Source organism: Chiloscyllium plagiosum, unplaced genomic scaffold (genome assembly GCF_037043375.1).
Source record: "Chiloscyllium plagiosum isolate Xiang-an unplaced genomic scaffold, Cpla_swu_hap1 HiC_scaffold_34, whole genome shotgun sequence".
In the NCBI taxonomy this organism is placed as follows: domain Eukaryota; kingdom Metazoa; phylum Chordata; class Chondrichthyes; order Orectolobiformes; family Hemiscylliidae; genus Chiloscyllium; species Chiloscyllium plagiosum.
In genome coordinates this window covers 24,131,667-24,158,701 of record NW_028270172.1, presented here as the reverse complement: position 1 = coordinate 24,158,701, position 27,035 = coordinate 24,131,667, and the positions used below count along the sequence as shown (strand labels likewise).

The following is a 27,035-nucleotide window of genomic DNA, read 5'->3' as shown; positions in this document are numbered from 1 at the left end:
AACAATAACTTCCAGGCAGTAGATTGTGCATTTTGAATTAGTACTCCTTCCACATAGGGCCACATTTTTATTAGTCCCTGACTGCTAAATGATAATCAAGCATTTCCAAATTATATCTTGAGTTTAAAACTTAAACGTATTTAATACTAAAACTTAAAATTTTCCAAATTTCTGGAAATCAAGATTTCCATTGATGTTGGTCTGAAATTTGGGTTTCCTTGATGACTGTTATCCTTAATGACTTTTCTCCAGCTTGTAATTCCTTGTGGAATTTAGACTTGACCAGGAAGTTGCCACCCACATTTGTTTAGTTAAGATTTGTTTTAATTTTAATGATATTCAGTGCATTCACATTTAGCTTACATTTCTACAGGCTATTTGTCATATTTTTGTCTCTTAATTTGAGCAGCGGGAAAATCAGTGGATGACTTTTGATGTAACTCTGACATAAATTCCAGTATTACAAGTATGGACAATTAATTTATCTTCGTGTTGCAACATATGACCCTTTTTAATCATGCTGACTCAGATTAATTTTATTGGAGATAATTCGGAAAATCAAAAGAAAACATAGAACTAGGAAATGCCATTTAGTCAGTCTTCCATGGACGACCATGATAATTTCAACCTTTTTACAGAAACTTTTCAATACATCTCACGTCTTCAGCTTTTAAAAGTTTCTCTTTGCACCTGAAACATTAATCAAACCAAACTCTTCTCTATTTGTCTGATTTTACATCGTGAATTACTACCCCTTGATTCTGGTTTAACTTTGCATCGTACATTCACGAGATTGTTACATTTTTTGTGAGGCAAGGATATTAAGATAGATTTAAGCAATAGATAAAGAGAGTTAATGGATCAGCCATGATCAAATCAAATGACAGAACAGTCTTGAAGGGCTATGGAGTGGCAGTAACTTGCAGCTCCAATTCTGAAGCATCTATGCTTACCAAAAACCGCAATTGTATTGCATGGCAAAGCTGAAATAATTATGTTATAAAATCTGGACAAGTGGCGAGTAAGATTTGTACCACACCAATGCCAGGTAATAATCGTCTTCAATAAGAGACCACGTGACCACCACTGCATACCCCTCTACTCCTGACATTCAATGATGTTACCATCACTATCCCTCCCACGATCAATATCCTGGGCATTACCATTGATTAGGAACTAACTTGAACTCACCAGACATTGGTTAGGTCACTTTTGGAATATTCTGTGCAATTCTGGTCTCCCTCCTATCGGAAGGATGTTGTGAAACTCAAAACGGTTCAGAAAAGATTTACAAGGATGTTGACAGGCCTCCACCAAGCACAAGCAGGTCCTGGGCCTTCTCCATTGCCAAACCCTAACCACCCGATGCATGGAGGAAGAATGCCTCATCTTCCGCCTTGGCACCCTGCAACCAAACAGGATTAATGTGGATTTCACCAGCTTCCTCATTTCCCCTCCCTTCACCAAATACCAGTCCCAAACCTCCAACTCAGCACTGTCCTCTTGACCTGTCCATTGTCTTTCCCATCTAACCACTTCACTTTTCTCTCCTCCCCCACCTTCATCTACCTATTGCATTCACAGCTACCTTCCCCACTAGCCCCACCCCCGCCTTCCCATTTATCTCTCAGACCCCCCCAGGCGCTCAACCTCATTCCTGATGAAGGGCTTATGCCTGAAATGTTGATTCTCCTGCTCCTCAGATGCTGCCTGACCTGCTGTGCTTTTCCATACTCTTGATTGAACTCCAGCATCTGCAATCTTCACTTTCTCCACTGTTGCCAGGGTTGGAGGATTTGAGGTATAGGGATTGGCTGAATAGGCTGGGACTGTTTTCCCTGGAGCATTGGGCTGAGAGGGTAACCTTATAGAGGCTTATAAAATCATGAGGGGCATGGATAGAGTAAATAGACAAGGTGTTTTCTCTGGGATGGGGGAGTCCAGGATTATAGGGCATAGTTTTAGGGTGAGAGGGGAAAGATTTAAAAGGGACCTAAGGGGAGGTTCATGAATGCAATGAGCTGCCAGAGGAAGTGGTGTTGGGTGGTACACTACAACATTTAAAAGGCATCTGGATGGGTGTATGATCAGGAAGCGTTTAGAGGGATATGGACCAAGTACTGGCAAATGCTACTACATTAGGTTAGGATATCTGGTCAGCATGGACGAGTTGGACCAAAGGGTCTGTTTCCATGCTGTGCATCTCTATAACTCTATAAATACTGAGGCTACAAGTATAGGTCAGAACCCAGGAATACTGTAGCAAGTAACACACCTCCTGTCCACCATCTCCAAGACTCAAGTCAGGATTGTGATGCAATACTCCCCACTTGCCTGGATGGTGCAGCTCGAACAACACTGAAGGAACTTGACATCATTCAGGAAAAAGTAATCTGCTTGCTTGGTGCCACATCCACAAGCATCTATCCCCTTTAACTACAATGCTCAGGAGCAACAGTGTATAATATCTGTATGATGCACTGCAATTCTGGATATAGGTTTGCTCGCTAAGTTGGAAGGTTCATTTTCAGATGTTTCATCACCCTACTAGGTAACATCTTCAGTTGGCCTCCTGGCAAAGCATTGTTGATAATTCCTGCTTTCTATTTATATGTTTGGGTTTCTTTGGGTTGGTGATGTCATTTCCTGTGGTGATGTCATTTCCTGTTCTTTTTCTCAGGGGGTGGTAGATGGGGTCTAACTCGATGTGTTTGTTGATAGAGTTCCGGTTGGAATGCCATGCTTCTAGGAATTCTCGTGCGTGTCTTTGTTTGGCTTATCCTAGGATGGATGTGTTGTCCCAGTCGAAGTGGTGTCCTTCCTTATCTGCATGCAAGGATACTAGTGAGTGAGGGTCATGTCGTTTTGTGGCTAGTTGATGTTCATATATCCTGGTGGCTATACAGACAACAAGCAAAACTAATGTCATTTACAAAATACCATGCAAGAACTGTAACAAACACTACATTGGACAAACAGGCAGAAAACTAGCCACCAGGATACATGATGAACATCAACTAGCCACAAAACGACATGACCCTCTCTCACTAGTATCCTTACAGATAGATAAGGAAGGACATCACTTTGACTGGGACAACACATCCATCCTAGGTCAAGCCAAACAGAGACACACACGAAAATTCCTGGAAGCATGGCATTCCAACTGGAACTGTATTAACAAACACATCGAGTTAGACCCCATCTACCACCCCCTGAGAAAAAGAACGGGAAATGACATTACCAACCCAAAGAAACCCAAAAATATAAATAGAAAGCAGAAATTATCAGCAGTACTTCACCTGGAGGCCCACTGAAGATGTTACCTAGTATGGTGCCGAAATGTCTGGAAATGTACCTTCCAGCTCAGCGAGCAAACCTACATCCAGAACCTCCACCTGAGCTACAAATCTTATCAAAACTTGCTATGCACTGCAGTAATTCACAGAAAACTGTTGGACAGCATCTTCAAAATCCACGACCACTTCCATCTAGAATGACAAAGGCAGCAAATATATGTGAATACCATGACCTGCAAGTTCCACTCCAAGCCACTCACTATCTTGACTTGGAAATATATCACAATTCTGTCAGTGATGTTGGGTTAAAATCCTGGAATTCCCTCCCTCAGAACACTGTGGGTCAATCTACAGCACATAGACAGCAGCAGTCCAAGAAGGCAGCTCACCACCTCATTGTCAAGGGCAACTAAGTATACTGACCAGCCAGTGATATTCATGTCCCTTGAGTGAACAAAAAAAAATCTACTTGTCTGGGAGTGCAGTCTGAAGGAGGGAGATTCTAGGTGGAGCGGGTGGTCCCAAGTGGAAAGGGTGGGTATCAGTGGTTAGGGTCTGAATGGGTTTTAGCTGTACTTGAGGGTGTGGGAGGTAAATTGGACTGTCAGTTGAATGATTACTCCGGCCAGATGAGGATTTTCTCATAGTCCACCTTTCCCTGAGTAACTATTTAATGAATTGCAATGGAGCTCTCCAAATTCTCAAATTTCAGTGGATACTTTTAGAGGACCAAGGGAATTGCCCAATGGAGTCATCAATTTCCTGAGCCATCCCTTTCTGCTTGTTATGTCAGGTATTCTGGAGGATCCTGCTGTGGAATGTCGATCTAGACTGCAGAAACAATGACCTGACCATTGGAAGATCCAACCATTGTTGACTTTGTGTAACTAAGACCTTCCCTGGTGGTGTTTTTTTGCTATGAGGTGAAGTTTGCCCACCTCATTTGCATTTTAACTCAAGTATTTGATGGGACCTTTCATGGTCCATCAAGAGTCAATCATCTAGCTGGTGGCTTGGAGTCACATGTAAGCCAAACCAGTTAATGATGTCTGATATCATTCTGCATTAGGATTATATTATTAATGAACAAGTTGGGTTTATACCACAAACAGTGATGTTCCTGGTCACATTTACTGAGGTTTCCTTTCAAATCCAGATTCATTCATTGAATTGAGGTTCTGCCACAGAGCATTGCATTTGGCTTCGAGATTACTCGCTGAATTACATTATAGCTACACCACCATCTGTTAGTTCCTGGTCTTGCCTCTTTTCACATTACTCAATTTCCATAAACTTTCCCTTGTACCAGTTACACAAATCATTGATGAAAGGTAAAGTCACACCAGACCAGAAGGGTATTCTCTTATTAGAGAGTAATCACTGGTGGTAGTTTAACCCCCCTGAGGGTCACCATGCTTTAGGCGATATGACAGTTCAGGAAGGAGAATCCTTCATGGTCATGTCAATTGTTGCAGGAATTGAACCTGCACCATTGGCATCAGTCTGCATCACCAACCCCAGCCATCCATGAAACTGAGCTAACTGATTCTCTTGAATGTAGCTTTGGTGTCCTTAAGCATTCTTCCCTGTCAGGACTAAATCCAATCCAAAATTCAGGTGAAACTCTTTTGCTGAAAAGAGAGCTCTGATTGTGGAGCTGAGTGTTATGTGGAGTGATTCAAACAAAATATACCCAACATTGCAACAGCAACTAGGCTTCAGAAGTATTTGATTAGATGTGAAGTGCTTTGGGACATCAAGAGCTTGTGATAATACACAATGTAAATATGAATCATTCGGGTTTATGGCATGGATCTATTTAAAGGGAAACAAGATAAGTACACAAGGGAGAAAGGAATAGAATGATATAGTAATGGAGACAAATGAAGCAAGAAGATGTAGTCAGGAGCTTCATGACTGGATAGATCTGTAAGACTGAAAGATCTGTCTCTATGCTGAAGCAACCTTTGAGCAGTAACATTTGTGCTTTAATAATTTTGTTGAATCCCTTGATATTAGATGGTTAGTTGACTATTTTCCGTAACCTTGTTGTACTTCATTTACTTTGACCATCTGTCAGAATGAACAATAAAAGAATACCAGTCTCTTTTTGACCCAGACAGTAAATCTGTGTATGGTTAGTCTTGATGCCCTTCGGTAACATTTCAAGTACTTCCTTACAGATTGGCATCCCCTCAGGGCTGAGGCTTGATTATCCTTTAGAATGTAAAAATGAGTCCGAGGGGGTATCCAAGATGGCGGCGTCCTGTTAGGATCGTGTTTGCTGGGCTCCGTGCTACAACACCAGCCCGACAGAACGAGAACCCATCCCAAACACTTTATTGTGAGTAAAAATGCAGTAAAGGAGCTAGAAAAAAGAAAAAGTCTACTTACCTTTGTCCTTGAAGCTGGAGAATGCCGGAAAAAGAAGGAAGCTTGACCAGGGCAGGGCCACGGCCCAGCGCTCTGAAGTAGCAGGCTTGCTTACTCACCAGACCCTGGTTGAGGAGCTGGCCAAATCTCACAAGGGTCTGAGGAGGCAGATCTTGGAAAAAAAATCAAAGAGAAGCTGGCTCCTGTATCTGCTATGCTGCAAGACTTGGGAAAAAGGACCGATGAGCTCGAGTGCTGGGCTGCAGGTGTAGAGGCAGAGACTGACTCCTCCAAGAGTTGGATTGAAGCCCTGGAAACACAGGTCTGGGGTCTGTTGGATCTTGTAGATGATCTCAAAAATGGGGCAGAAGAAAGAACCTGTGTGTTGTTGGCATACTAAAGGGGACCGAAGGTGAGCGATTGGTGGTGTTCTTCGAGAAGTCGTTCCCAGAATTCCTCATTTGGAGATTGAGATGGGAAAGATAACAATTGAAAGAGCGGCATGAAAGCCAGGTGCGGATCAGTGTCCAGCCCTGTCCTGGTAAAGTTCCATCATTATAAAGACAAGCAGAGGGTAATGGAAGCCTCTCAAGCCCAAGGGAGGGATTCGAGGGCCTTGGTATTGGCAGCTCCAGGGTCATGTTTTTATCAAGACTTCTCGGTGACTGTGGTCCAGGAAAGGAAGTCCTACGATGACGTGTTGCTGGAAAAGCATTGCAGGTCAGGCAGCATTCAGGTAGCAGGAGAATCGACGTTTCAGGCATAAGCCTTTCATCACGAATCTGATGTGCGACCACACCCACATCTCCTTCCTCAGTGTCTGCCTACAGAACTGTCTGATCCCACCTGGACTCCGGACCACATTCAGCTCTTGACTCTGATCTCAAGCATCTGCAGTCCTCACTTTCTCCTTGTTCTACGATGGCATCAAGAGGAGATTGAGAGAGCTTGGGATCCAGTATTCTTTAAGATATCCAGCAGTGCTTTGGATCAATCATAATGGATCCATACATTTGTTGACTTGCCGGGGAAAGTAAAGAACTTTGTGGACACATTGACTTAAGTCGAACGGCTGAATAGGCGTAGAGGACAGAACTGTTCAAATTTGCTCTTCTTTAAATGGACTTGGTGGAGTCTTCTTTCTGGTAATAAGTTGCAAGAAATGATGTTTGGGATGGATAGAGTATTTATCAGCAATCTCTAAGTTATGTTAAGAGATGGGTGACATATATTTTTAGTTTACTTGTCTATAGCACTAACCTTGCTCTTGGGTGTTTTTTGTTCTCTATTGGGTGGTCGATGTATGTGGTGCGACCCTACCTGGTAGGAGTTGAGAGGGTGGTTGGGATGGTTGGTTGGGTTGTAGGATGTGTAGGTACCCCCTTCAAATGGGGGGGGTAAATGTCTCCAATCAATGCCTTTGGCGATTTTTTTTTGTTCTGTTTTTGTTGGAAATAGTTTTTGTAAGTTTTGTAGATTTATTTGCTGTAGTTATTGTAAAATGTATAGTTTTTGGGTTTTGTGGAGTCTTTTGCATTAAAGCTCAGCGATCTGTATTTTGGGTTCTTCCTCTCTGGAGTCTAAACGTTGCTATAGAAGGTTATGGCTAAAGATGTGTTTAGGTGGTGTACCTGGAATATTAAGGGGAGTCATTCACCTGTCAAGAGGAAGAAGGTACTTTCTAGCCTTAAAAGAGAGACATTGTCTTATTACAAGAAACACAATTGGATGACGCAGAGCATTTGAAGGTGCAACAGAATGGGTATGACCAGGTTTATTTTTCATCTTTCAACATGAAGAGTAGAGGCTTGGCCATTTTAGTGAGAAAAAATCTCCCATTTAAGTTATTAGAGTGCATTAAAGACACACACGGGAGATTTGTAATCCTTAAAGCTTTGATACATGGGGAAGAATATGGGATCTTAAATGTCTACCGTCCCCTGACCCACCCCCTTAATTTCTTGACAGACGCACTTTCTAGACTGGTTAACCTTGCATCTCAACATATTATCAGAGGAGAGGATTTCAATGTCTCACAGACCCTACAGTAGACAGATTGCATGAAGGCCCGCTGATATCTTCTTTGCGATCTAAACTATTAAGGGAATTGTGTGCTGAATTGGGATTAGTAGATGTTTGGAGGCACCTTCACCCCACAGGCAGGGACTTCATATTCTTCTTGAACCCACATAAATGCCATACCAAGATTGATCTTTTTCTGACCCCCACAGCGCATCTGGGCTCGGCAGTGTCATGTACAATAGGTAAAATCACTATTTCCGGTCACGCCCCAGTATATTTAATGGTTCAGAGTAAGGATATGGTGGTAGGCTCGAGGCACTGGCAACTGGACTCCTTCATCCTTAAGGATAGCAAGTTTATTGAATTATTTTCTACTGAGTTCAGGGCTTTCTTAGATACTAATTCAGGCTCTGCCAGTCACCCATCCACTCTTTGGGAAACAGCTAAAGCCTATGCTGGGGGTTGGTTATTTCCTATTGAGCCAGTAAGAAGTGACAGATGGGCGAGCAGCAACGCTTGCTTGAGGTGCATCTGAAAGTAACTGAAAAGGCACATGTTAACAGGACCTCACTGGTTAAACTGCAGAGGATCGTGGCTCTTCGGTCTACACTGAACTCCATGCTCACATGGAGGGAACTTACATTTGCAATCAAAGGCAGTTTGAGCATGGGTGTAAGCTGGACAAGTACCTAGTATACCTTACTAGGAAAAGGAGTGCTCCCCAAGCCATTACTTCGATCAGAGAGGACACTGGAAATTTGACCTATTATTCTAAAAGTATTAATGCAGCATTCCAGAAATTTTACTCTGAATTATACCAATCTGAAAGATGTGAGAGTGGAAGGGTTAGGATGGAGTCTTTTTTTAAAGAATTTGGACCTTTCTGGAGTGACCCCTGAACAAGAGTCTCTCCTCAATGCCCCAATGTCGAGCAAGAGGTGCAGGAGGCTGTGAGGCAGTTCCAGAATGGAAAGGTGCTGGGTCCTGACGGGCTCCCTGAGTTCTATAAGGAGTTTATAAGTATATTGTCAGGGCCGATGCTTAGTATGTTGAATGACTCACATTGTTGTGGCCTCCTCCCACCATCTCTAAGAGAGGTGAACATCTCTCTCATTCTTAAAAAAGGGAAGGCCCTGCAGGATTGTGCTTCCTTGTAGGCTCACTTCACTCCTGAATGTCGACTCAAAATCCTATCCAAGGCACTGGCATTAAGGCTAGAAACTGTACTGCCCTCCATCATTAAGGAGGACCAGACAAGGTTCATAAAAGGTCACAGATCGATGGATAATGTCAGGAGATTACGTAACATGATCCAAGTATGTCAACAGTGATTGGTACAGGGATTGGTGATCTCCTTAGCTGTGGAAAAGGCATTTGACCGGGTCGAGTGGCCATATCTTTTTCATACTTTGAAGCGGTTTGGCCTGGGAGAGACCTGCATCAGGTGGGTGGAGGCTTTGTATAGTGATCCTTTTGCCACGGTCCTCACCAATGGTGTACGGTCAAGCAATTTTAATATTTGTAGGGGGAGTCTACAGGGCTGTCCGATGTCACCATTGCTTTTCACATTGGTGATCGAACCGCTGGCGGAGGCACTATGTAGGGATCCCAATATAACCGCTGCAGAAGTGGAGATGAAGGCACACAAGATCGCTCTGTATGTGGATGACGTTCTTGTCTTCTTATCAAACCCAACAGTCTCCGTGCCACACCTTATACATTGCATCAATCTATTTGGTGGCTTCTCTCGTTATAAGATCAATTTTGCGAAGTCAGAGGCCATGCCTCTGGTCTCCCAAGAGTGCCTGATCCTGAGGACAGATTTTGGTTCCCCTTTAGATGGTTGCAGGAGGGCTTTCTCTACTTAGGAATATTTATTATTCCCATTTTTGATTGACTATTTAAAGCCAATTTTGCCCATTTATTCCACAGAATTAAGCAGGACCTTCATAGATTGGAGGTGCTTCCGATGTCTTGGTTAGGTCGGATAGCCTTCATTAAAATGAACATTCTGCCCTGCCTGTTGTATCCTATGCGAATGCTTCCTCAGCTTTTTACTAAACAATATTTAGAAGAATGAACTGCTGATTCAGTTCTTTTATCTGATATCGCAAGCGATCCCTTATTAAATGGACTAAATTGCAGTTACCTTACAGACTGGGAGGAGTGGGTTTCCCAGATATCAAAAACTATCAATTAAGCTCATTGCTATCTTTCATGAGTGACTGGGGCGAGGGGACCCTCACTCACTTTGGTTGGACATCAAAGCATCTCAGGCAAGATACCCTCTTATTGGCCTGCTGTTCTTGGACAAAATAAGAACAGTTAAGGAATATTGCCATAGCCCAATTGTCATCAGTACTGTCAAGGTGTGGCAGGCAATGCATCAGGGTGAGGGCAATATTGCCAAAACATCATTTTTGACACCCATAGTTGGTATGCTGGGCTTTCAGCCAGGGATGATGGATTCTGAGTTTAACCATAGGCAGCTGGAGCACGTCTTGCCTGAGTGATTTATTCAAAGGGGACATATTGATGTCCTTTGACCAGTTGGCTCGGAAATATGAATTGCTCAGTAGGGACTTCTTTCAAATTAGAAACTTCATACAAAAAGAGACCACACTTCTAACTGATCCTTATAGGTTTGACATGAAGAAAAGGGTGTTGAGCGCTGAGGCTGCATTATTTGTTAACAACGTTTATCATCTATCAGGAGAGGATCCCTTGGATGAGATTGAAAAGCTCTGTAAGGTGTGGGAGAGGGAGTTGGATGTTGAGGTCTCTTCTGAAATATGGGAGGATGTCTGGGAAATGCAAGAAGGATCTCAATTTGCAACAGGATCCATGACTTTCAATTGAAGACTCTCCACAGGGTCCATCTGGCCCCAGACTGCCTGGCTAAATTTAAAATGGAAGCATCTCCAATGTCTTGTAAATGTAACGTGAGCATGGGCACGTTTACTCATTGTCGATGGTCCTGCCACAGACTCGGGCATACTGGAGCACTGCTGTAGGCGAAATAGAGGAGGCCCTGGGGACGGAGGTGGAGATGGACCTGGTATCTCCTCTTCTTGGCTTTGTTAGTTCACTTTTATTAGATGCACACAAAAAAGGCTTTTCAGCATCCTCACTTTTTGTGCCAGAAAGAACATTCTATTAGGGTGGGTATCGGAAAATCCCCCAGCTGTCGGGCTGGCATAAGCTAATCATGGAGCACATCCCCTTGGACTTTCTGATGAGTATGGTGCACCATAAAACTGAGAATTTCTATAAGAGGTGGCGGCCCTTTTTGGACTACCTGGGTACAGATTTGTCCTCCATATTAATAAGATCCTTTATATAGCCATAGCAAATCTACGTAATGAATCTGTATCCAGAGGGGAGGAATTATGAACATATGAATATGTATAAACTTATGCATTGAATGATCGAGGGCTATTGCTTTGGTTTGCTGAGCTGTGTTATGGTTATTATCATTATTATTATTGCTAAGATTTTCCTTTTTTAGCTTAGTTATTAGTTATTATTTATTTATGTAATTAGTAGATTTGTTTTTAAAGTTTGGTTTAGAACATAGAACATAGAACAATATAGCGCAGAATAGGCCCTTCGGCCCTCGATGTTGCGCCGACCTGTGAACTATTCTCAGCTCGTCCCCTACACTATCCCAAAATCATCCATGTGCTTATCTAAGGATGGTTTAAATCTCGCTAATGTGGCTGAGTTGACTACATTAGCAGATAGGGCATTCCACGCCCTTACCACTCTCTGTGTAAAGAACCTCTGACATCTGTCTTAAATCTATCACCACTCAATTTGTAGTTATGCCCTCTCGTACATGCTGACGTCATCATCTTCAGAAAAAGACTTTCACTGTCTACCCTATCTAGTCCTCTGATCATCTTGTATGTCTCTATCAAATCCCCTCTTAGCCTTCTTCTTGCCAATCAGAACAGGTTCATGTCTCTCAGCCTTTCCTCATAAAACTTTGTATTGTTTGGTTTTGTATTTGTTGTAATATTCAAAAGGAAAAAGATTCCTTTTTTAATTAAAATATATGTTTTAAAAAATGAGTCAGAGACCCCATCATTCGTTGCTTGAAATATCTCTTCCATTCATCGTCATTGTACAGATGCTGGTTCAGCAGGTTCTGGTCATCCTGATAGTTCCTTGGGCATACACAAACATGACAGAATCTACAATGGGGGAATCACTGGGGAAGGGTTTTGCAGGCACTTCTGAATGCTTGGTGCTCACAAATAGAAATTCCCATTGGCCTCCATTAACAAGCATTAATACTATGTGCTCAACAAGATCAATTATTCGCAAATTGATTCCCCTCCATCCCATTTCTTCCTCCCCAGAAAATATTTTGGAGGGATAGAGCCAGGGAAGCAGTAAACAGACTGACCGTCCAATCTAGGCGAAAGTGAGGACTGCAGATGCTGGAGATCAGAGTCAAGAGTGTGGTGCTGGAAAAGCACAGCAGGTCAGGCTGCATCTGAGGAGCAGGAGAATTGACATCTCGCGTAAAAGCCCTTCATCAGGAATGAGACTGTGAGCCAAGGGGGTGGTGGGATAAATAGGAGGGGGTTGGGACTAGGACGGACCTACTCCACCCTCTGACCTATCACCATTACCTCCAACTCCATCTACCTATTGGAATCAGCATTCCAGGATAGATCCCATCAGGTCCTGGAGACTTGTCTGCCTTAATGCTTTAAAAACACACACCACCTGCTCCTTTTTTATATTGACTTGCCATAGAATAACAGCATACACCTCCCGAGACCCCCCCCGTTCACCATGTCCTTCTCCCTGGTGAATATTAATGCAAGGTATTAAGGCTCTCACCCACTTCCTATGGTTCCATGCATAAATTCCCTCCTTTGTCCTTGAATGAACTTATGCTTTCCCTAGCTACCCTGAGTATGATTTCATATGTATAAAACACCTTGGGATTTTCCTTAACCCTGTTTGCCATAGAGACTTCATGGCCTCTTTAGCCCTTCTAATTCCTTGTTTACTTTCTTTCCTGCTTTCTTTGTATTTTTCAAGTGCTGTATCTGTCTTCAGTTTCCTCAACCTTATGTATCCCTCCTTTTACTTTTTGACTAAGCTCTCAATTTCTCTTGTCATCCAAGGTTTCTGAATGTAGTCATCCTTATCCTTCGTTTTCACATGCACATGCAGGTCTTGAATGCTAATCAATTAGTAATTAAAAGATTCCCATGTGCCTGATGTGGATTTACCCTCAAACACCCACCCCCGGTCTACAATCCCTAATTCCTACCTATTATTGTGGTAGTTAGACTTCTCCCAATATAATACTTTAAAATGAGGACTACTCTTATCCTTATCATAAGTATCTTAAAATTTTCAGAATTATAGTCACTGTTCCTGAAACGCTTCCCCCATTGAAATTTCTGTCTGAGCTCATTCCCTAACACCAGGGCTAGATTACTTACAGTGTGGAAACAGGCCCTTCGGCCCAACAAATCCACACCGACCCGCCACCCACCCAGACCCATTCCCCTACATTTACCTCTTCACCTAACACTACGGGCAATTTAGCATGGCCAATTCACCTAACCTGCACATTTTTGGACAGTGGAAGTTTGCACGAGGAGAATGTGCAAACTCCACACGGTCAGTCGCCTGAGGCGGGAATTGAACCAAGGTCTCTGGCACTGTGCCACTGTGCCACCCACTAAGTAGTATGGCCCTTTTCCAAGTTGGACTATTTACATTTTGTTTTAAAAAACCGTCCTGGTCACAACTAACAAATCTCCCTCCCCCATCCAAGTCCCTGGCTCTATGTGAATTCCAGTCAATGTAGGACAAGTTAAAATCCATTATCCCTGTTTTTATATTTTTCTATAACTTGTCCAAGCCAGGTTGAGTATCTACTTGTAAATCCTTCTTTCACATGCCAGTGGCAAGTAACAAGAACAGCAGATGGTCAGCCAGGCAATGAAAGAACACTGGACCCTCTCCCATCACTAGCCAGAGCTCTAGACGACAGCTTTCACGTTAAAGTTCTTCTTCCTGCAGCAGCTGAAACTCTGAGTGAACTGTAAAATATCATCACCGCAAATTCTGAAACAGGCTTCAACAAGATGAGAACCCAAACCAAAATATTTTTCAATAATTTTGACTACGGCAGATGCCGGAGGGTTCTGTTTGTCAAATGTATGAAGCAGTGCTTCAATCATACAGAAATATATATATCTTTTTTAAAATAGGCAGCTGCTAACTTTTATATTATTGGTGTTTTAATCCTCTGCCCCTTCTCTTCCCGAGCATCCAAGGTTGCAATGTGATTAAAAGGGTCTCTCTATTTCTTGTGTTCAGCCCCAGGGCAGTTCCTAACTCAGTTGTGGCATACAGTCTCTGAGAATTCCCACACCTCCCATTCTAGCTTCATGCAGGTCTCAATTGCCTTCACGGCAACATTGTTCGCTGTGCCTTCTGCTGCCTCTGCCTTAAGTACTGGAATAGCTTCTTTAAATTTCTCTACCTCTGGCCTCCATTAATATGCTCCGTTGAAGCCTACCTCTGACCAGTCTTTTGGTTGTTTATCCTAATATCCCCTTTATGTGTTACGTTTTGCTTGGTAATGCTTCCATGACTCAAGAAATTTTACTATGCAAATGTTGTTGTGCAAATACAAGCTTTTTGATAAGCTTCTTGAGTGACATACAGGGGAGATTAGCCGACATGGATTTCCGAAGCCTTACTCATCGATTTTCTTTTCAGGACATACATTAAAACAGAAAAGCCCAATTTAACTTTTAGGCTGGGCTGGAAGAGCCCAGAGAAAAGCAACCGGATATACTCAATGGCACAAGAACTCTTGGCGGACATCATCTCATTGAGTTAGAGATGACATTTTGGTCTCTCCTTGCTCTTTTATGTGTATTCCCCTCCGAAGAAAGTTGGAGCCTTGGCTTAGCATCACCTCTGTTAAACAGCTCGACTATCTGTATAGTGTTCCATCAGCCATGCACTGGAGAATCAACCTAGGGTACTTGTGTGAAGCACACTCTAAATTATAATAAGATTGTTTCAAAATTGATATTACTGACAACAAAACATACCGTTGAAGACTACTGCAGGAATGGGGCTTAATGTATGTTAGGATGCAGGCAGCTGAGTTTTGGACAACCTCATGTTTACAGAGGATAAAAAATTGTGAGAAATCAGCCAGGTGTGTTTTGAAATGGCCAAGTGTTGAAGTAATAAAGGCATGAATGAGCAGCATCAGGAGGTGAAATTGGGCAAGATTATGGAGGTAGAAGTCTTACTGATGTCATGATTATGTTAGTCAGAGACTTAGATTAGGATGAAATATGATTTCAAAGTTGTGCACTGTCTGGTTTCGACTCAGACATTTGCTAATGTGAAGAAATGAATCAGTAACTTGGGAATAGAGGTTGGAATTTGTGAATTCAGGTGAGTTGAACAAAACCATGATTCACGGTGAAGGAGGAGAAACTAATGAAAGAGCAATTCATGATCTTTCCAAGATACTTCCACAATTGGAATGGCAGAAGGTCCTATGGGTTGGGAGGAACCCTAGGTATAATCAGCGCACAAGATCCCGTGAATTCTGAATTTGGTTCAACAACACTTGTTGCACTTTTACAATTCAAATTAGAAGTAGACCACAATAATGAATTGCATTGTAAATTGACACTTTATCGCTACTTTGGTCATTGCTTTAACTGATTAGGTTGGAAGACCGCTTGTATTAGGCTGGATGGCTTCATGTTGCCTGTGCCTGGCCCTAATACAGCCTGCTATGAGCTTGTTGGTTATTTAGTGTGACTATTTAAGAGGGTGAGAGAGAAAAATGCCAGCGACTGTACTTTTACTGTCTCAGTCTGTTTGCATGTTACGAGTGTGGGAAAATGTGACAAAGTGTTCAGAAATTGGAGAATGTAAGGGAAGTGTCTCAGGCGATGCCCTCAATAACTGTAGCCAATTGGATGAGGTATGCCTTTATTCCTTCAAACTACTTTGCTATTCAAATTTTGCTTTCATTTTGAGATCGCTGAACCTTCATGAAATGTGCATGAGTTTTATAATTCTGCTCATAATGGTCCTTTTGTGTTAGTACTCAGCTGTACTGCATGACGGCACGAAAAGGACGAAGGTTTCATTGTGGAAAAAAACACTTGATTTTCATACTTATCAAATGTGTTGATTTTGTCACACATTAAAAGATGCTGATGGGGTAAAAGTGGACTAATGTTTGATGGGTGTGCTTTAATTATCTAACTCTTCATCGTAATCAGGCCTTTAGGCCCATTAACAAGCATTTTTCAAGTATATTATACTGAAAGGAGTGTGAATGTTGTCCAGACAAGATGATGGGACATATGGCCATCATGTCTTCAACCTATATTTCCAAAATCTCCTTTAGAAAAGAGCCAATAACTCTACTTGTACATTCACCATGAGTTCCATTGGTCAGTGTAATGTCTCATTGAAGTGACATGATGAAAACCAAGCCTCTGTTATTTCCAAAGTTATCCCAAAGAGTAATATTTTTTTGAAGTATGCAAAGTTCCTCAGTTTATCTAGTTTTTACACCCAGGTTGACAGTATGGAGCAGGTTTCTGTATTTAACAATAATTATTTATTACAAGCAAATGGAGTCTAGCTACTGATAAACAATTAAAAACCATTAGTAGATGACCTAATGAGTTAAAACCCTAAGCCCTTCTAAACTCACCCTTATACTCATGTGCAGACACAGACAGGAAAGAAGTGGGAGTATTACGGATGGAAGGAAAACTGGGAATACATTTCCGTGGTTTCTGTCCACAGCATCTGCTGAAGCAGTTCTTGCATTGATCAGAACATTGTTTCTTGATCTTCTTTTGCCAGTTGCTTTCATTGATTTGCAAGAGGCATGGGGTGGCTGCATTTAATTTTAATTAAAAGTCCCTGCTTACAGCAACTGCTGGAGGAAAACTAAGTGACTTTACTTCAGGCTTAAAGCTGCTTTGACAGCAGAGAACAGAGAGAGCTTCTGAGCAGATGGAGGTCTGAAGGTTTCTCCCAATCTTGTTCACAGGCCCAAGCTGTTAAGCTACCTGAGAACCAATTGCGTAGCTGTTGGCAGGCAGAAGGCCTTTATCATGAATAACTGGTCACTAATTCAAAGACTAATCAGCGACTTGTCCCAACATATGTGAACAAGCCTTTGGGTCTCCAGCTCATTGCAATCCAACTTCAACCAGCTAAGGGAATAAGCAGCTGTGCAAACAGTACTTACAATGAGCTTCAGGTTACTTGCCTTCAAAACATGCAACAATCCTTCAGGAATCCTTCTGTCTTTTCTAATATCAGTCTACAATTAAAAATACATAAAAATATAAACACCCCGTCTTTACAATTAGCACATTATTCAAAATGGTGGACAGGTATTTTTGATCTTTCAACCTCAGCAACGGTTTTATTGCAACAACAGTATTTAGATAGATGGCTTAATAAACATTTACTCATCCAATTGTGGCTTCAGTATTTGTAGAGTCAAAGATATGTACATCACGGAAACAGACTCTTTGGTCCAACTTGTCCATGCCAACCAGATATCCTATAAGAATCTAGTCCCATTTATCAGCACCTGACTCATATCCCTCTAAACCCTTCCTATTCATATACCCACCCAGAGGACTTTTAACTGATGTAATTGTACCAGCATTCACCACTTCCTCTGGGCAATTCATTCCATATATATACCACCCTCTGTGTGAAAAAATTGCCTCTTAAGTCTCTTTTAAATCTTTCCCCACTCACCCTAAACCTATGCCCTCTAGTTCTGGATTCCCTCACCCCGGGAAAAAGACTTTGTCTATTTATCCTATCCAAGCCCCTCATGATTTTATAAACACTTATAAGGTCACCCTTCAGCCTTCGACATGCCAGAGAAAATAGCCCCAGAGTATTCAGCCTCTCCCTATAGCTCGAACCCTCCAGCCCTGGCAACATTCTTGTAAATTTTTTCTGTACCCTTTCAAGTTTCACAACATCCTTCCTATAACAGGGAGACCAGAATTGAACACAGTATTCCAAAAGTGGCCTAACCAATGTCCTGTACAACGGCAACATGACCTCCCAATCTTTAGATTGCTTACATTATCAGGAAACCTTTCAACCAGTCATATCTGGTTTAGCTAGTGCTACTGACATTAATGTTGATGAAATATGAATATTAATCTTTGATGCTGAAGCCAAATTGTAGAAGCAGAAGCTATCACTGAGTTGGTAATCCTCCTGCCACTGAGCACGATGATTTTGAGGCTTGTGTCCGTAATCCAGGTTCACATTCCAGTGATGTGCTGCATTATTGAGTAGGGGCTGGGGGGGAGGTTGTTTTCCTTCATCTGAGATATCAAAGCCAGGTTCTATTTGCTCTCCCAGGTCGACATAAAAGATACCATTTATTGGAACTAATGGGGTTCTCACCCACTATCTGAAGATTCAGTGAGAGCTAGAACTTGCCTCTTTTAGGGACAATGTGTCACACATTAGGTTTCCTGAGACCAAGGACTCTGAAGAGAAGTCAAAGACCAGTGGCTGTACTAAGTGACAGCGCCACAAGGGAGGCAGTGGCTGTTGCTGGTACTGCACACCCACAAGACCTAGGGATTTTCCTGGATCCCAGGTCACAGGTAAGTGATGTTGGTCGGGAGTCAGTCAGCAAGGGATGGGGAGGGGGGAGGTTGTTGGCAGCACGGGTAGAGGGTGGCAGCTATCAAAATGCACCAGTTCATGATTCTGGGTCTCCCGATTGGGCATTGAGTGCCTTTTGAATGAAAGCTCTGCTTCACTTTTTTTTTGTTTTTGCTGCTGTTTACCTACTACTTACTTATCTATGCTATTTAACTATGTGATCTGCTTGTATTGCTCACAAGTCAAAGTTTTTCACTGTGCCTCTGCACATGTGTCAATAAATTCAATTCAACTTGATTCTGGGAGCCCATATGCAGTCCCATACATGTTTGTTGTCATGACAACTGCTTGCTGAGCTCTCACCTGATGCTGCTTTAATACCAGTTGTGGAGGTTTGGGGGATAAAGCTCTTACATAGGCATTAGCTGCCAATGTTAGGGCCTTAATTGGCAGCAGTGTGGGAAGATTGTCTATGGGTCTGCCTGGCACAGACCTAACTGGTGTGACAGTGGGAAGGTGATGCAGATACCACACTCCAATCTCCTGTCTGATTAATTTCCCTATCACCACCAAACTGACCGTGAGGGAAGTTATTTAAGTCTTTCCAATGTCACTATATGAAAAGAGCAGTGGAGTTCATAGTGTTCAGTTAATAAACTTCACCTGTACACGGTGTCATAGAACATAGAAGAGTACAGCACAGGAACAGCCCCTTCGGCCCACAGTGTCTGTGCTGACCATAGCCTGGAATTTCTGAGGCTTTACTTTGAAAAATACTTCACTGGTTGTAAGGTTTTTTAGCATATCCTGAGGTCATGAAAGGTGTTCTGTATGCAAGTTCATCTTATTAAAATTGCTTGCAATGAATTTATAAGGAAGTCATTTAACTTAGCTCGTCTCCAGGGAGAGGATGCTATATCCTGTCTGATTGTGATTGCTTCCAGCAAAGAGCGTGCCAGATAAAAGGATCCAATTTTAAATGTACTGCGCCACCCAGTCCCTGCTAACACATACTTCTTTTTGTTTATATAATTCACTGTTCAGCGTTAGAACTTACAAGAATGAAGTCAGCCACCACCTATTATTTGAGTTTTCATTTTTCAGGACCAAAGCCTGTAAACTACATATAAATGTAGGTTGACTTTGTAAATCTTCCTTGGCTTCATTCCCTTTGGCACACTTTGAGATGCTTCAGATACTTGTGCAAGTCTCTAATTTGCTCAAAAGTCTTTAAATTAAAGGGTTTTTCATCTGGGGCAGCTGTTCTGGGAATGCACTTTTTGTCTGTGTGGTTTTTGTTTTGACACTGGGGATGAATTACAATGGAAGCCTTGGAAGTCTTGGCTTACTGCTGCCATTCTCAGCTCTTGATCTAGAAGGTTAGCAGTTTGAACTTCCACTGAGACAATCCTGGTCGATCGGAGATCTGAGCTCCAGTCATTAAATACTGACAAACAACAGAGTACTCATTCCAGATATGACTGAAATGGTACTCCCCAATGAATCTGTACACTCCTCCAGGTTTTGTCAGTGAGGTTACCAGCCTGTGTTAAAAAAGGGGATTACCATAGCAACAATTTCCTTGTCCTCCATTATTAGGCATGGAGGACAAGGAAATTATATATAGCTGGATTTAGAGTCATAGAGATATACAGCATGGAAATAGACTCTTCGGTCCAACCCGTCCATGCCGACCAGATATCCCAACCCAATCTAGTCCCACCTGCCAGCACCTGGCCCATATCCCTCCAAACCCTTCCTATTCATATATCCATCCAAATGCCTCTTAAATGTTGCAATTGTACCAGCCTCCACCACTTCCTTTGGCAGCTGATTCCATACCCGTACCACCCTCTGTGTGAAAAAGTTGCTCCTTAGGTCTCTTTTATATCTTTCCCCTCTCACCCTAAACCTATGCCCTCTAGTTCTGGACTCCCCCAACCCCAGGGAAAAGACTTTGTCTATTTATCCTATCCATGCCCCTCATAGTTTTGTAAACCTCAATAAGCTCACCCCTCAGCCTCCGATGCTCCAGGGAAAACAGCCCCAGCCTGTTCAGCCTCTCCCTATAGCTCAAATCCTCCAACCCTGGCAATACCCTTGTAAATCTTTTCTGAACCCTTTCAAGTTTCACAACATGCACTAAAGTTATCAGCAAAGAAAGCTCTAAGTTGAGTGTTAGTATAGACAGTCCTGTATCAGCATTTTGCCAGAAGAAAAGTTTCCTTAGGTTATGAGTGGTGAACAGATACAGTGCTGAAATTTAACCACACCTGTGAAGATTGCAAATCAAAGAATATAAATCAGAAAGCTTTTGGAGTTGATCATCAGTTTGCAATGAATTAACTACTCTGCCGTGTTAGGGGCTTTATAATAGGTTTCATTCAAAGATGTGAAAAGTGACAAGACTTGGCACTTCTGATTGCTTTACAGTGTTGCCTGCAAGGAAACATATCTGTGGATTTAAGAGATAACAGCAAAATATTGTGGACCATGGACTTCTGAAATGAAAACAAAAACAGTGAATACTGAAGAAACTCAGCAAGTCTGGCAGCATCTGTGGAGAGGGAGACAGAGGTAATGTTTCAAATCTGATGTGACTCTTCTGAGCTCTTTTCATAGATGCTGCTGGATCAGCTGCAATTCTCTAACATTATCTGTTTTTATACACATACGGGATCAGATTTATGCTCTGAATTCCTGCTCTCAAGTTGGATTGTAGGAGTTAGAAAATCGGAACATTTGTCTTGGAGTAGGCCAGTCAACCCTTGCACCAGCCTGAACCACCATTCAAAATGATGAGTCAATATTCAATGCTTTCTACCCATTCTAGCTTCATAACAATATCCCCTCTGGTGATTAGAAATTTATCAATCTATCTTATATATACTCAGAGGCTGACCTTCGTTTGGTAGAGAATTCCAAAAATTTACAACGTTCTGTGTAAATAAAAAAAACTTGCCTAATCTAAGACCTAAGGGTGATCTCTTCTCTTTTAAGATTGTGCCCATTAGTTCTGGACACCCCAACCCAGGAAACATTTTATCTGCATCTTAACTATGCTGTTGCTCTTTCTAAGTATTTTGTGAGTTTTATTAAGATCTCCTGTTATTCTTCAAAACTCTTAGACAATCCAAGCCCAATTGCCCAAGCTCTCATCATAGGACTGTTCCACCATCCTGGAAACAGATCTGGGGAGACTTTGTCACACTCCCTGTATGTCTGTAATATCTTTCCTGAGATAACCATACACAATACTCTGGCCAAGTTAATATATGTGAGGCAAGTCTTGCTGTGCCCATCTTGGGAGGACCTTAGGAAGAATGATGGGATCTTTGTTTTGCTGTTTGTTAGGACCACATCTGGGAATTCATTCCAATTGTTCTGTTAAATATTAGACCCTCTAGTCGTCGCCCATCTACCCCTCTTGCTGTGCTCATTCCATTACCAACTCGAGTAAATCCGTGCCCCACACATCTACCTCAAATTCTCTATAAAAATCCATAAGATCCTAATATCATAAGAAATAGCAATGGGGTAGGCCATTCAGCCCCTTGAGCCTGCTCTGCCATTCAGTGGCTGATCTGATATTCTTCACTACCATTTTCCTGTCCATTCCCCCCATAATCCTTGATTTCACTACTGATCAAGAATCTATTTTCTTAGCATTATATATACACAAGAACTGTGCCCGTACAGCTCTCTGTGGAAAGAGTTCCCAAGACTTTCAATCGTCTAAGAGAAGAAATTCCTCCTCATCTCAGTCTTAAATTGATGTCTCTTTATTCTGAGGTCATGCCCTCTGATCCTAGACTCTTCCATGAGGATAAACATCCTCTCAGCATTTGCACTGCCCAGTCTGTTAAGAATCCTGTACGTTTCAATGAGATCACCTCTCATTCTGCTAAACGACAGTGAGTAGATCCCTAACCTGTTTCACCTTTGCTCATAAGACAACCCCCCTCATACCAGGGATCATCTTAGTGAATCTGCTCTGAATTGCTTCCAATGAAATAATATTTTTGCTTTCATAAAGAGTCAAAAACTGCTCATAGTGCTCCAAGTATGGTCTCATCAACACCTTGTACAGTTGCTTTCTGCAAGCATGCACTCTATCCACACCAAAATGTCCCTTGTAGCACACATATCAATGTAGTTCCCATTCATTCCAACTCCCAGGCATGCTTCTCGCCCCTATACTAACTGAATTCTAATTCATAGAAACCTACTCAGACGTTCTTTGTTCATGTAGCCTACATTCCAACTCAAACATGTTTTCCTACTGGACAGACATCAGCCATATTGAAATGGAATAAGGTTTGAAATATCAATTACTGCCTACCTTGTGGCTAAAAGGTTTGGCTGACATTCATGAAAGCCTGTACAAAATATTTAAACCTCCTCAGACACCTGATCACTTAATAAGCTGAGTTGTATTCATAATTTCACATCAAAGGCACCTGATTCTTTAATAACATTTTTGAACTGTCAAATAAATTTGTGAACTTTATATTCTTGACTTAAAGCACAATAATCATTGAAGCCCTATAGTGTGGAAATGGGCCATTTGGCACATCGAGTCCACACCGACTCTCTGAACAGCGTCCCACCCAGACCCACCCCATTCCTGTAGTCCCACATTTCCCATTGCTAACCCATCTAGCCTGCACATCCTGGGAAAAAAATGAGAAATTTCCCATGGGCATTCCAGCTAACCTACACGTCTTTGGACTGTGGGAGGAAACTGGAGCACCTGGAGGAAACCCAGACAGACAAGGGGAGAATGTGCAAACTTCAAACTGTTGCCCAAGGCTGGTATCAAATCCAGGGGTCCCTTGTGCTATGAGGCAGCAGTGCTAACCAGTGAGCCACCATGCTGGTTCGAGAGTGGAAATTGTAGACATATATATATATATATTAATAAGGACATAATGATAGCCCTGGCTAATGTCAATAAACAGCTACTAGAATGGCTGGAACAAACTTTTTTCAACTGCTGCTGACACATGCAGTATTTGTTGTATATTTTAAAGGGCTGGAGATTGCAATGATCTCAATTTTAAAAATCACACTGCCAGGTTATAGTCCAACAGGTTTAATTGATAACCACCTGATGAAGGAGAGCGCTCCGAAAGCTAGTGCTTTCAATTAAACCTGTTGGACTATAACCTGGTGTGGTGTGATTTTTAACTTTGTACACCCCAGTTCAACACTAGCACCTCCAAATAATGATCTCAATAGCTTGACAGTTCTATAAAACTAACCTACATTTCAAGAAATATATAACTATTTTAAAGTTTTGTATTTCTCATACTACAGGTCAAAACATTTGTTATTGTGAAAATGAGATCTGTTTGAACTCAGTACAGAATTCAAAAACTCTGCTGAGCTTCTCCTGCTCCCATGTGTCATATCTTGTGCTGTTCCCCGAATAGGGGAAAATGTGATCTGTCAGAAATGGAGGTGGGAGCTTTGGATTTGGGTATCGTCCATAATCCTTAAAGACCTGTGCTTAAGTACAGGCTTTTGCTTTCTTCTCTGGAATTGATTGATCTCTTGGCATTCAAGGCTACATGTCTCACTTGTTTCCACAACTTAACACAAAGCAATTCATGAAAGTAATGCCAAATTTCGCACATGCTTTGTAGCATGGCCCATGGTTCTACACAGGGACAAGTGGGATAGAATTTAATCAACTACACAGAAGCAAGATGGTGAGGAAATTTTGGATGTTGTCCATTCCATTGTATATTTGATGTGTTCGTGTCTCCAAATGATCTAACAGGAGATAGGGTAAGATTGATGCTGACAGGTACCTGGTTAGTGGTAATCAATTGTCCCCATGACAGAAAATTAATGATATTGATTATGGGAATTTCCTGATGGTAGACAGACACCCAGCTAATGTGAAAGACCAGACGCTTGCTGATGGAACATTCTCCTTTAGTGGTAAGAGCATTGAGTATAGGAGTTGGGAGGTCATGTTGTGGTTGTACAGAATAATGGTTTGGCCACTTTTGGAATATTGTGTGTAATTCTGGTCTCCTTCCTATCGGAAAGATGTTGTGAAACTTGAAAGGCTTCAGAAAAGATTTCCAACGATTTGTCAGGTTTGGAGGATTTGAGCTACAGGGAGAGGTTGAATAGGCTAGGACTGTGTTCCCTTGAGCATCTGATGCTGAGGGGTAGCCCTATTGAGGTTTATAAAATCATGAGGGCATGGATAGGGTAAATAGACAAGGTCTTTTCCCTGGGGTGGAGTATCTAGAACTAGAGGGCATAGGTTTAGGGTGAGAGGGAAAAATATTTAAAAGGGACCTAAGGAGCAACTTTTTCACGCAGACGGTGTACATGTATAGAATGAGCTGCCAGAGGATGTGGTGGAGGCTGGTACAATTATAGCATTTAAAAGGCATCTCAATAGATATATGAGTAGGAAGGGTTTAGAGGGATATGATCCAACTGCTGGCAAATGGGACTAGATTAGGTTGGGATATCCGGTGAGCCTTGATGAGTGGACTGAAGGGTCTGTTTCTGTGCTGCACATCTCTATGACTCTCTGACTCTAATTGACCCCCCCTTCCTCCCCCAAACTTTAACTTTGAGAGGTGTGAGGTGACAATTGTTGGTGTGTGTGTGTGTGTGTATGTGTGTGCTGTTTCTTCCAAAATGATGATTTGGGTGCTAAGGCTAACTTTATTTTAACTAGTTCTGGACTCTTCAAAGAGTTCTTCCATTTTGGGACACCATCACAATCTCCCACCTCGATCAACAACATAAAACCTTTGCAATGGGACTGTTGGCCACTCACAACCCTGGCCACCCCTGTTGACCCTCCTGTCTTTGGAGCTTGCCCAGTGTCCCTAGTTATATAGATGTCACAAAAGCAGCCTGTCAATTGCCCAACTCTGGGAACATTGCAGATATCCCAATCAGGGTCAGGTTCTGCACATAGTCCCAACACATGAACATTCTCTACGTTGGTTAGTTTGTCCAGACTAAATAAAGAGGAGCACAGCAGTATGTAGAAGTAAATGATGGTGTATAAAATTAAATACAAAAATAAACAGTGAATATATCCCCAAGTCAGCTACTCCTTACTACCATGTGTTAAATAACATAAGTTGCATTTGAAAATGTACTATCTTATGAAAAGACTGCATTCTTTATAAAACTCACCCCAACTAAAGGCAGAGGAGAATTTCTGAAACCTGATGTTTTGGAGAGACAGAAACCCTGTTAATGTACCCTTGTTTTGCTACATTTGTTCACAGTATGATAAAGAACCATGGAAAATCTACATTGCCACAAGTACCTAGCAATATCAGCAAAATATCATTACAAATCTTCCCTTTTACCATGCTTAAAATGTATGTGTATGTAGAGCATGATATCTGGCTAGGTTAAGTTGTCACTATTCAATGCTAGCAACTGGGCTTTTATAATGTGCACCCTGAAATCATCCTGGCTTTTACCCTCTGGAATGTTGACAATAGAGAGTTGCATTAAATCTCTTTGGTCAACCTCAGTTCAGATTAGATTCCCTACAGTGTGGAAACAGGTCCTTCAGCCCAACAAGTCTACACCGACCCTCTGAAGAGTAACCCACACAGAGCCATTTCCCTCTGACGAATGGACCTAACACTATGGGAAATTTAGCATGGCTAAATTCACCTAACCTGCACATCTTTGGACTGTTGGAGGAAACCGGAGCACCTGGAGAAAACCCACCCAGACACGGGGGAAAATGTGCAAACTCCATACAGACAGTCACCCAAGACTGGAATCGAACCTGGGTTTCTAGTCCTGTAAGGCAGCAGTGCTAACCACTGAGCCACTGTGTCACCCCTTTTCAGTTCTCAATGGCAAGCTACCCTTAATCTAGAACTAGTCCCCATATGAAAAAGACTCAGATTTCACAAGATGGCTGTTTTATATAGGAAATCTATTAAAAAGATGCAAAGGAAAGCTGTTCCAAGATTATACCTTGCCTACAGTGTTGAGATGGAGTAAAGGACATTTTCCAAAATTACAGTATAACTTAAATACACACTGATTAAATGAAAATATTGACAGCGGTGTAATGATTTTCTCAAACTTATAGTACATTTTGAAAGATTAAGACCCATCAGTGTTAAAAATGAGGAGTTGCAGATAATCAGAAAAGTGTGATTCAGCAGTACAAAGATTAGCTTTTAAAATCTTCAGGATTTTAAGGAGAAAGACAACGAGAAATGAGGATTTCCAAAGTTTGTATAGAATTGGTGTTTATACAATGTCTTTCAAGACCTGGGGACCTCCCACAGACCTTTGCAGTAGTTAAAATACTTTTGAAATACAGCCTGTGCTGTAATGTAATGGAGTGTAACAGCCAATTGACACACACCAAAATGCCGCAAACTGCGATGAAATTAATGACCAGGTAACCTGCCTTTTTAGTGGCAATGTTTAAAGTTAGCTTTTGCTCAGAAGTTCATTGCTTTTCATTGAATAATGTCATTGGATGTTATGTTGTTCTTTTGATGGGGACTCAGTTTTATATCTCTTTCTGTAAGACGGCACCTCCAACAGTGAAGCACACACTTAGCACTGCAAAGGAGTCGAAATCCATAAAATACACTCATTTTTTTTCAATGCGTCTTGCATCCATTCTGACTT

The 27,035-nt window shown here is 41.9% G+C and overlaps 1 long non-coding RNA gene across 1 annotated transcript in view; it reads left to right on the top strand.

The window, feature by feature from the left end:
- Nucleotides 1-27,035, top strand: part of LOC122564456 (uncharacterized) — a 127,662-nt gene that overhangs the window by 59,409 nt on the left and 41,218 nt on the right. The window contains exon 2 of the long non-coding RNA XR_015752840.1: nucleotides 20,811-20,954. This is a non-coding gene — a long non-coding RNA (uncharacterized LOC122564456). The remainder of the gene's footprint in view (nucleotides 1-20,810; nucleotides 20,955-27,035) is intronic.